The sequence below is a fragment of the Pteropus alecto genome, unplaced genomic scaffold (genome assembly GCF_000325575.1).
Source record: "Pteropus alecto unplaced genomic scaffold, ASM32557v1 scaffold134, whole genome shotgun sequence".
NCBI lineage: Eukaryota > Metazoa > Chordata > Mammalia > Chiroptera > Pteropodidae > Pteropus > Pteropus alecto.
Window position 1 is genome coordinate 6918738 of NW_006436283.1, and position 11325 is coordinate 6930062.

The window sequence follows — 11325 nt, forward strand, 5'->3', positions numbered from 1 at the left end:
ATGCACAGAGGGTGTCCTTTATCGACTCAATTAAAACAATATAGTAAGTCTGATGAAACAGCTTTAAAAGAGCATTTAAAACAACTTTAAAAAGCACTATGTTATAGATTTCAAAGCCAATCCAAAGTTACTTTTTAAATTCACCATTAGCGTTGTTTATTCCCTCTTCGGTAGCATGATAGTATAAGCTGGAAAGGGGGCAGAAGCAGATTCTTTGGGTTTAAATACAAATATTTATGGAGTCTTTACTATGTGCTCAGCAATGTACTTGCTTCTCCTTTCGGATTCTCAGCGTGCGGCAGCTGCATCCGTCTTACCCTTGGTATTTAAATCAGACGTCTCCTGGTGCCCTGGGCGTGTCAAGCCATGGGGGTATTTAGGTGTGTTCTGCACACAGCCCCAGGGAGCTCCTCGAGTCAGAGTCTAATTCTGCTGTCTCCTGGACTTTTAGAAGGATCCAGTTTAGGATGCAGGGCCCTTGCAGAGTTTTAGGGCTCCCTACCTCAGCGTCCTGCGGTGTCTCATCAAGCGAGGAGGCTCCCCTCTAAGCCTGCAGGCTCCTTGCTGTCTGACACCAGCCATCTACCCTCGCTTCAAATTACAAGTAAGACTGGAAGCCAAGAGCCAGCCAAATGCATCATGGTTCCCACTAAGGAGACAAACCAAGCTGCCAGCCAGCACGGCTGGGCGATAGAAGGCCAAGAAACAGCACGCTTATCCTGAGAAGGTCATTGTGTGTTTGTTTGCAAATGCGGCTCCTCTGTCTGCAGAAGCTACACATTTCTATAACTACTTTTCTGTTTATAGATGAGCGGTGTTGTTGGGGGTGCCATGGGTGGGGGCAGGTGTAATGTGGCATGTGATCGGCTAATTGAATTGGCTTCCTTTAAGACATGGACACCGCCATTGGTCCAGTCCTCTTTTCGTTCTAATTAGCCTGGCTTTGTCCCGGAGCCCCGGAAGGCACTGCTGATCTGAGATGGCACTTTTGTAAATGAATAACCTGGGTCCAAAATGGGACCAGGAGAAAGATCTGGAAGGATTACCTTCTCGATCAGCTTACAGCATACGTGAACAGCTTCCTTTCTCATCACTACCCTCCTCACTCCCCAAAACACACACTTGACCTACAATTTGGTTTGTTAATTTTCTGATAGTCCCATGATGGGCAGGGGAGTGACTCACTGAGGAGAACTCTGTAGTTCTTAATCTCAGCACAGATGGCGACTTCTGGGGTCCTAGGAGAGGGTTGACTCCGGGTTGGGAACTGGGCACTTAGAGATGGGGGGTCTTTGTCATTGGTTATTTTGCAGATATTAGTTTACTTTGGTGCCAGAAACCCTGAAAAGAAAGAGTTGCCTATTCTCCGATATTGCAGTCACTCATTCATTCATTGAGTCATTCATTCCTCAAACATCCGTTGCAGTCCTCTATGTGTGGGACAGGCACAGTGCTTCCTACAAGAAGTATATTGGTTTCCTAGGCAACCCTGGGTGAGGTCATGGTCATTTCTGTGGGATGGAAGTCAAGAGATTAAATCTGTCTTTGATGAGTAGCCTTGAGCAAGTCATTTCCCATCACAAGGATTCTCGTTTCTCCCCGGAAGATCCTTGCAGTTCTGATGCTCCATGTTGCTGCACTTTTAAGCTGGGAGGACTGGCCTTCCTCTTCCTTCTGCTCCTGGCAAAAACTGAGGTCCGGCCTGATGGGGCCAGCTCTCACTCTCCTTTCAGGCTTATCCTCAAGATTTTTCCTCTTCCTTATCCACCCTCCCTGGGAAGGGGAGGAACAGATGAAAAGAGGAAGAAGGATACAGAGAGAAAAACAAAATGCAAAAAAACTCTCACGACTTCCTGTAGTGAGTGAGAACTATCAAGTTTCAACATGAACAAAAAGATGCCATTGTGCTCCCTGGCTGTTACCTGACTTTGGAGCCCAAATGGGTGTTCTCTGTCAAGTCAGAGATTGTGGTTCAGAGTGGAGACCGACTTATATACACATCCCCATGGCAACGCTTAGGTAAACCGGCTCAGAAGCCTGAGGATGGATATTATGGAATAGGTTCCTTTTTTCTTTTTTTTTTCTGTCTTCTCTTAGCACTAGCCTAAGGTAAAGAAAAGCCGGGCTGGATTAATTGGCTTTTTAAAAGAGATCTCTTACCTTTAGATGAGTTAGGCTCTGAAACTGTCGGTGGAAATTCTGTTAAGGTGTCAGCCCAAGGCGTTCTGGAGCCCTCGAGTTTTATTGATAACTGGGAGGTGTGATTGATGTTTCACGCGGAATGTGACTGATTGCGATGCGAGAGAGAGAAGGGGCCGCATGTGCAAACATGTGTGTGTGTGTGTGCGCACATGTGTGCATCTGCATGTGTGTCTGCATACGTGGGTATGTATGTATTTCAGTGGGAATGATCGTGGTGCTTTAATTTGGGTGTCCACATTCTCCATTCTGATGTCACTTACCTGTCCTAGATTCCCTCTGTAATGGTCATATTCAGTGACACCCGAGTTGTCTTTTATCTGCTTAGCCAGGATTTGAGGCGTTGCCTATCCAGTGAGCCATGGTCGCACACGCCAGCAGGATCCTGGAACACCAGGATGAACTACTTCTAGAGGGGCCTGGAGCAGATGCAGGAGACGAGTTTATACCTCTTGTTCCCCTCTAGGAGCTGACACTAGAGACCTCCAAAAGTTTATATATAAAGCAGTGAGTCTCCTAGACTCCCTTGGCTGTTTCGTTTTGTTGATTTTCTGTCCTGGATTTCAGGCTGCACCCTTGAAGCATCTAGCTTAACAGTGTGCAAGATTGGCCCAGTAAATACTGACAGAGGGATTTCTGGAGCTCGTCTTTTAAAGATGGATGGGTAGCCTCAAATCCAGATTAGAAATCTTATTTGGCGGCTTTCCTAGAGCCATAGGAAGGTGGGCGCTGGGGGAGGGGATCCACACTGCGGATGGTTGAATCTGGGGGAGCCCGTTTGGCACTCTGCTCTCCCTCCCATTTTCTCTCGTTCTAATTACAGATTTATGACAATTTCAATTCTGTATCTGAAGAATTAAAGGCAAAATATCTGAAAAGTTACAACTGCTACAGATGCGTGTCTTACTTTTCCAATGGACAGGTGCCTAGAAATCCATGTGTGCGGGGGAAATTTGAAGTGAGCAGATTTTAAATGTATTTGAAGAGGTCATCAGTGGAAATCCTGGGGGATTCCTTTGTAAAGTAACTGGTTTCTTTTCTTTTCTTTCTTTTTCTTTGTCACCCACATTTTTCCGACTTAGGTTGGCTTGGAATGGAGTGTCCCATCTCTTAGGACAAGCAAAAAGTTGTCTTGGCCTGGATATAATTCAGAAGACACAAAAAGGTCTTTGGCAACTTCCTCTCTCTCCATCAGAGACCCATTTAGCATTTTGGGGATGTGTGCATACCTTTTCTTCTGGTCTTTAAAGTTGCTTAGGTCTTATTTCTTCTGTATAAATAAAATGTACTCGTCAGAAATTCTTCTATATTTTTGCATTTTAGGAGCTTCTGTAGCACAGAGACTCCTAAGAAACCAAGAGTTTCTATCGTCACCTTTAACGAATTTCGACCCCCATTTCTTTGAGAAATGACATTTTTTTTTTTTGCCATGTCTGACAATAAACCCCATTTTGATATTCAGCATATTTAGTCAGCAACTTCAACAGGAAGAAGTAACACGAGCTAACCAGAAGAAGATTGTAGGGGACCGGACAGAGTTGGAATAAATTATTTTAAACTGTAGAGTGCCTTCCAACTCCAGGTTCAAGTCCACATGTCAGCCGCAGGACTCCCCTGGTTTGAAGAACTAGGGACATCCTTCCCCTGGCCTTTCCTGGGTTCTGATGGATTTTAATATTACTCCACTCTTGGCAATGTAGGCTTGGAAGCCTGAACTGGACGCTTTATTCTTTGATCCTTAAGGAAACTGGAACAAATCAAGTTGCTTATTAAAAAATAAAAAGCCAAGGGTGAGGTTCCCTGGGGTGTGGTGAGAGGATCGTACTGGAAAAGGAAGGCCGTGGTCCAAGCAAACACTGCTGAGCGACGTCTTCCAGCTGGACCGGGTAGCGAACAGTTTCTCCGGGCAGAGAGGCAATCCGCACTCCGATAAAAAGCGGCTCATCGCCCTCTGAGCGGCAGCTGGGCGGGCGGCCAGGCTGGGGAGAATGATGATTTCTTCGCTTTTAAATTTGATTATTAGTTCATACTTATTGGAAGCCTGTGATGCATTTAGCCTTGTAGCCAACATGCGAGAGGAGGCAGCCTAATGGGATTCATTTTTTCCTATTAACTTTTTCCAGTCTTCATCAACTGAGTCAGCATCTCACTAGGTAAGAGATGCTGAGCCAAATCTCATCCGGTCGCCATAGAGCTACTAAAAGGGTTTCTCTCCTCACGCTCATCCCCGCCCTCAGGTCACATTGGCCAGCGTGTGTCCCCCTTCACCTCTTTCTGCATCTGTATCGATGAGGCGAGATGGTCTGTTTCACTGGAAACACCTCTAGGTTTGAAGGTTTCCTGTTATTACCTGTGTCTAATATGGTGTTTTAATTAGCTTGAAGGGTAGAAGGGAGAGGATGGGTCAGGATGACAGGCATTTTTTTTTTTTTCTGTTCATCTTCCATATTCACTGAGTGCTACTGTCTGTCAGAGTGTTTGTTTCATGAATTATCTCGCTCACTCCTCACAGCCTCCCTATGAGACAGGACATGTGATTGGCCCCATTGTACGAATGTGGAACAGAGGCCGAGAAAGCCGCAGGAAATTTCAACGCCTGGCCTTGTCTTCCCACCAACTCCCTTGGAAGAACCACTCTGCGTACTGCCTCCTGTGGTTTTGGACGCTAGTCAGAGCCCTACACAGTCGAAAGCTAGCGGAGAAGTACAAAGGGGCATCTCCATTGTTTCTCTGGGGAAAGGAATATAATTGAGAACCGAATATAAAACATAGGTTCACAGAAATGCTTATAATCAGAGGTCTGATATGTAAGATATCTTGAAGCTGGAGGCATCCATTTAAGAAAGCATGCTTCTGCTTGAATTTGCTCCATCGCGGTCTTATTTTCAAGTTATACTTCTCAGCAGTGCATTGAAAACCCAAGTTGCCATAGGATAAACTCAGCCTAGATGCACCCAGGGATAGAGCTGTTTGCTCACTTGTTGAACAAGCTGGTGGCTGTCTGAAGGTTGGGCAATCTCGCTCACCGAGTCCAAATGGAGCACGTATTGGCACCCCTCTCTGGGGATTACTGGTTCTTGTGCTACCTGAGGTTGACCTAATGAGGAATTGTTTGGACTCTTCTATTTGCCTATTAGATGAGCTCTGAATGAAACAATTTGGATGTGAGTAAGTGCTATAGGGGTTTGCAAGTGAGGCCAAGATTTTGCAATATGTTGATGTATTTCCTTCTGGGGGTATAGTGGATTGTGGTTTATGGCCAGGTGCAGAGTAGTTTATAGACTGCCAGGAGTCGTAGAAGCCAAGAGCAGAGGAAGCTCTTTTGCCATTTTTGATGGCAAAAATAGTATTCTCTAGTGCAGCAGTCCCCAACCCCATGTCCACAGAATGGTACCAGTCCGTGGCCTGTCAGGAACCAGGCTGCACAGCAGGAGGTGAGTGGCGGGCAAGCGAGCAAAGCTTCATCTGTATTTGCAGCCGCTCCCCAGAGCCAGCATCACCGCCTCAGCTCCGCCTCAGATCATCAGGCATTAGATTCTCATAGGAGCATCGGTCCCTGAGGCCAAAAAGGTTGGGGACCACTGCTTTAGCGTATTTTGTGGATGGCTCGTGGATGTCCTGGAGAAAGTCAAAGTAACATATAGAAAGTCTAGTTTCCATATAAATCATTCCATGTCCAGGAGAGGTTTATCATCACAGGAGATTAATTAAATGCATTGCTAGGTTTTGGGTCAGCACTGGGCATGTAGGGTGACCCTAACGGAGGAGTAAGTTGGATGAGTGGGGTGATTTCATCTTTTCAGATGAATAGGGTGATTTCTGGTTTTCAGAAGGGGTAGTAGATCACTGTATGACCTTGCAGAAGTTGGGATTCCCATAGGGTCATTTCTAGGTGATCATTTCCAAAACCACACTTCAGTGCAAGATACAGGTGCCATTAGATTGAAATCAGGAGTTTAAGCAAGGCAGAGCCCAGATGCTCTGAGATTCTAGGGGGTAGCCAAACAATTTTTTTCTCTCTGAGCAGGCAGGGCCCGGTAACCATACTCAGAATGATGTGCCCAAAAGGGACAGAGGGCACGGTTTATGCCTACAGTCACTGGCTGGTCAAGTTCTAGTTTACTGCTCTGGGGACAATCCTGACGATGCCATCTAGGTCGCTAGTGCTGGGCTCATGGTACACAGAGGTATTGGTTCTGATGGACCACACTCAGCTCTAATTCTCCTTAGATTCTTTCAAGACAGATCTGCAATTTGCTAATATTCATTTTCGTATCTTTGTAGACTCTCACATCTAGCCCAAATCCCCTCTTTACGACATAAGTACATTAAATGGTGATTTTTTTTCAGTTCCTCCCACTGAACCTAATATGAGATGTGACTGATTTTATTGATAGCCTGAGCTTTTGCTTCCAGCTGTTCTATCCATCTGCTGAGAAGTCCTCTTGTCATTGTGGTAGTAGCAATGCCTGGGAGGTAGCATGCTAGGAGTTTGAGACTGAACACCAGTATATAGCCTCCGTTCTATGTAACTTAAGGAAACTTTTGAAACATCGTAAATTTCGCTATTTCTCATTGGTAAAAATAAAAAGGCCACCGTTACAGTGAACATTTATTACGTGCTCGCATGTACCAAGCCCTTTCTGTGCAGCTCTCATTTACTTTCCACGATGACCCTGTGAGAGTGTGCTGGATGTTTTAGATTTGCCTCTTCACACCCACTCCGTACTCTTTTCTACCCTGCTCTGTGCCCCCAAAACTGGACTATAAGGACTCTGTCAACAGGTTGTCTTGCCCTTAGGCTTCCCGTTGGGCTCAGCCAAGAGGAAGAGAGGAACGGGAGCTGAGCCCTGCCTTACTGGGCTCCCTTGTCTGCACAGCCGATGTCAAGGAGCCTCACTCTTTTGAGTTCTCGCCTTGCAGTCCTGGGTGATGGTCCCCGCTGTTTCCAGCCCCAGGGTCCTGCACTCTCCCCTGCGATTTCCCTACGCTGCGCCCACTCCTCTATTAAACTCTCCTTAAATGGTTCAGTTTGAGTGTGCCATGTGTTCCTGCCAGAAACCTGAAGTAGTTGCTAAGACGATCTGTATTTTATAGGCAAGGAAACTAAAGCTCAGAGAGGTTAAGCTCAGAGAGGTTAATCAACTAAGGCCAAGTGGTTATATCTAGGAAGAGGTAGAATGGAGATTCAAATCCAGCTGTGTCTGATCTCAGAGTCTAAAGATTGATGACTCAGCACTTCTGTGAGGTCCCCTATTATGTTGGCAGCCTCTGACCAGGCACTGTATAACCCATTAGCCAGTGAGCCTTGCTCTGGAGGCCTACCACCCCAACTCTGCCTCCTAAGAGGGGAATCGTGCAGATCTACCTGCCTTCCCGTTCCAGCATCCTTGGGACAAAAGACGTAAGTCTGTATGGCAGATGATCTGGTCTGGGATGCCGACCGTGTCACAGTGCTAAGAAGCCGCTTAAGGAGTGACTGAGCCTAGCTTCGTTGGCACCACGTTGCCTCATCGGAGGGACACAGTGTGCAGGGAACGCTTCGTGTGACACAGGAATTACAGAGCTGCTCATCTTGAGCTGGAGTCATTCCTGAGAGCATGGATCCACTTCCGGGAGGCCCAGGAATTCAGTTCAAACTCCATCCTGCCATTTTTCAGAGCTGGGCCATAAAAGATGCAGGTCCGCGTGATAGAGAGGATGCTGGGCACTTTCCTGGCTTTGCGCATTCTCACCGTGCTCTCTTTTCCGTGGATGCTTTGATACCGTTGGTGCTAGTTTAGTTAGTTAATATGGCTGATACACATTAAGCTGTCAGTATCGTCGAAAGATTGAACAAGTGAGGTAAGAGATCATACTCTGACAGCACTAAGAGAGCAAAAGACAGTGCTTATAAAAACATTTGAATCATCCCCAGCCCTCTTTTCAGAAGACAGATTCAGGTCAGTGCCAAGAGAAAAAAATGTGCTGGAAAATTAATAATGCTGGGAACACTTGCTGAGAAAATAGTAAGTGAAAATAGACATCATTTTGGGGAGTGTGGTATGTACCGGGTATTGTGCTGAGGATTGACATACATGATCCCATTCAATCTTTACGGCTCTATGAGGCGGATAGAATTATCCCCGTTTTACAGATGAGGAAGTTGAGGCTTAGCAAGAAAATTTACATTACCTCCAGATTTACATTTCTAATAAATGACGGCATCAGGATTAAAAGCCAACGCTGTCCTCACCCCTCAGAACTTGGGCTAATTATTCAGAACTCCGGGTTGGATGCCTGACCTTTATGGTCCGCTAATCGATCTTGTGGGTATGGCCTAGAGGCCCCCCTCACGTCCCTCCACACCTATACCCCTGCCGCCCAAGGAATTCCTCTCCCTGTCTGATTCTTTCTCACCCTCCTGTCCCCCCTTTCCTGAGGTTTCTTTCTTGCCCGTTTCCTAGTCTCCTCATTGTGAAATGGTTTTCTCTCTGTTGCTGCCTGTTCCAGCCCTGAGGCAAGAGGCACTGAAATCCACTCCGGCGTTTGCCCTGACCTGTCTGTCGCATCGCACCCTGTGCCGGGGGACGCTCTGCCTCTCAGCTTTATTAATCATTTCGATTTGACGTGGTGTGTGTGTTTTACGGTCCTCACTTCCGCCCCCACTTTGCTCCCATTCAATGATGTTTACTTTTAAAAGCAACTCTGGAAGGGGGGAAAAAAATCTATTTTTCCTGCCAGATATTAAAAACAAAACAAAAGAAAAACACTCTCTAGACCCACACATATTTCTGCTTCCAGTTTTCCTCTTTAACAAGCGCAAGTAGGAGAGATGAGCAAACCCCCATCTTTGGTTTCAACGGTGAGCAGAAGGCGTGTAGTGCTGGGCTGTGAGGACTTCTGAAGTAACTAACGCGTCTCACACTGTCATGTGCGTATAAACCGCCTGGACCGTCACGTGTAAATACAGATTCTGATTCGGTAGGGTTTGGGTGGAACCTGAGATTCTGCATTTCGTGCCAGGGAGTAGCAAGGTAATACTTTAAGGCTCCCAAGTTTCCCTTCCCCTTTTCATCCACGCCTCCACTGCTCTGTCTCTGACGTCATCAGGGAAGCATGTCCTTGCCTTGGAAGCCAAGCTGGGCTTCCCAGCCACAGAATATCTCCCACAAGTGAATGCCGTGCCTAACTCGGTGGCTTCGTCTTTTACGGTTGAGGGCCTTTTATGGTTTAGGCTGGTGTCTCCCTGCTAAGCCTTTCCGAGGATAACAGTTAGTTGTCACTGGCTGGGAGACAAAAGAGATGCATTTTGCTGGAGCCAGTTTTCCTCAAAACGCTAATGGTACCTTTATCTCCTGGTAATTAAAGCTCTGACTGATGAATGCGTAATTACGCATAAGCCGGACGAAAATGATCGCCTTGGTCTTTCATCTTTCAGCTTACTTCATATAGAGAGGTAACAGTCTCGGGCATGCTTCAGAGAATACCTGTTCCAAGGTGTCTGAGTTGGGTGGAGTCATTTAAGGGGCTGGCCACCACACAATTATTGTGGTGTGTGAAGGCCAGAGCTGTCTCTGTCTCCATGAAGTAGTGGCTTTTGGTGGCTGATGGGCCATTGGGGAAGGCAGAAAATTTGTTGGGATTTGCCAGATGGAAAGTCCAAGCTGTGGCTGGTGGACCTGGTCTAATTCTGCCTCTGAATAAGTGGGATGACAAGGCTCTGCTCTGCGTCTGGTATCTGGGCCACTGTTTGAGAACAGACTCATTCTTCATTCTGGCTGCTCTTGACCATACCTATGCTGATATCACAGTCATCTTGTGACTGTCCCACACAGGTCTGGGTCAGGGATGACCTCAGGCCCCTCTCCTTCTGGGCAGCAGCTCATGGAAGCAGGGGAAGTGCTAGACAAACTTCTGGGTCTCAAAATACCTAAACTGGTCTATGGCCATGCTACCCTGAGCAAGCTGGATCCCATCTGGTCTCGGAAGCTAAGCAGGGTCGGGCCTGGTTAGTACTTGGATGGGAGACCACATGGAAGACCAAGTGCTGTAAGCGTAAAAAATAAAAAATAAGGGATTGTAAGCTGACAAGGTCCTTGCAATCTGTGAGGTCAACCAAGGGTTGCCTCGCCTAAAAAAAAAAAAAAAAAAAAAAAAAAAAAAAAAAAAAAAAACAGAGTGATGGTAGAATTCATGGGTCCTAGACACTGCCACATGCGCTAACAAATGACACCTCGTTAAACTCCTCTGAGTCTCACATTTCTCATGTGCGAAATGAAGATTATTATACCAACTTCACAAGATGAATTTAGTGAAAGGCAGTTCGTTTCGGCTTAGTACGTGGTCTGGCTATTGTTTCTGGTATTCCTGTCATACGGGAGAACAACTGTATGCTCTTGGTTGCTGCAAATAAACAGGAACTCTTTGAGTCCCCACCTTTGAGGGCTCTCGTCCTCTGTGACAGGTCCCCAAAAAGCTGCTTTGCAATTCGAGACAACATGGGATCCAAGACACAGGTGCAATCGGAGGGTTTCTCTAAATGACAGGCACGGTTTTGCGACTAGCTCCAGTCTGATCTCCGCGGGCACAGGGACATTCATTTGAGGGGCAATTAGTTAAGTCTGAAACGACATGATAAAACGGAAGAAATAACCCGAAGACGTGGAGGGCATACGTAGACATTTGATACGCGACCATTAACTGACGTGCTCTGTGCTGTGAACTTTCACACATATTAATTTATCTTTGCCATGATCCCACATGGTAGATATGCATATCGACACATCGAGATCCCAAGGCTTAGAGAGGTGGCTCCTCCCAGTGTACATCGCCGCTAACTAACCCATACAGGGCTTTCGTATCCCCGTAAAGACTTTGACGTCACTGTTCTTTTTCCTTTTCTCAGTTCACATATATTTCTCAAATGTACTTCCTCCCCCTCTAAGACATTCGTTCTTCAATCCCCTAGAGCTAGGCTTCCAGCCTCAGTCATCTGGTGACCTTGTCACTCGAAGGTCAACAATGTCTCTTTCTTCATTGACAAACTCGATGATCCTTTCTCACCGGGTCTTCTCTTTCTTTTCTGGCACATTCCGCTGTTGCTAGAAGTTCTTTCCTTAGACTCGAAGACAACACATCATACCC

The 11325-nt window shown here is 46.4% G+C and overlaps 1 pseudogene; it reads left to right on the forward strand.

Annotated features, from left to right (window-relative positions):
- Positions 1–10119: 10119 nt before the first annotated feature.
- LOC112480119 lies at positions 10120–10237 on the forward strand (annotated as a pseudogene).
- The last annotated feature ends 1088 nt before the right edge of the window (positions 10238–11325 follow it).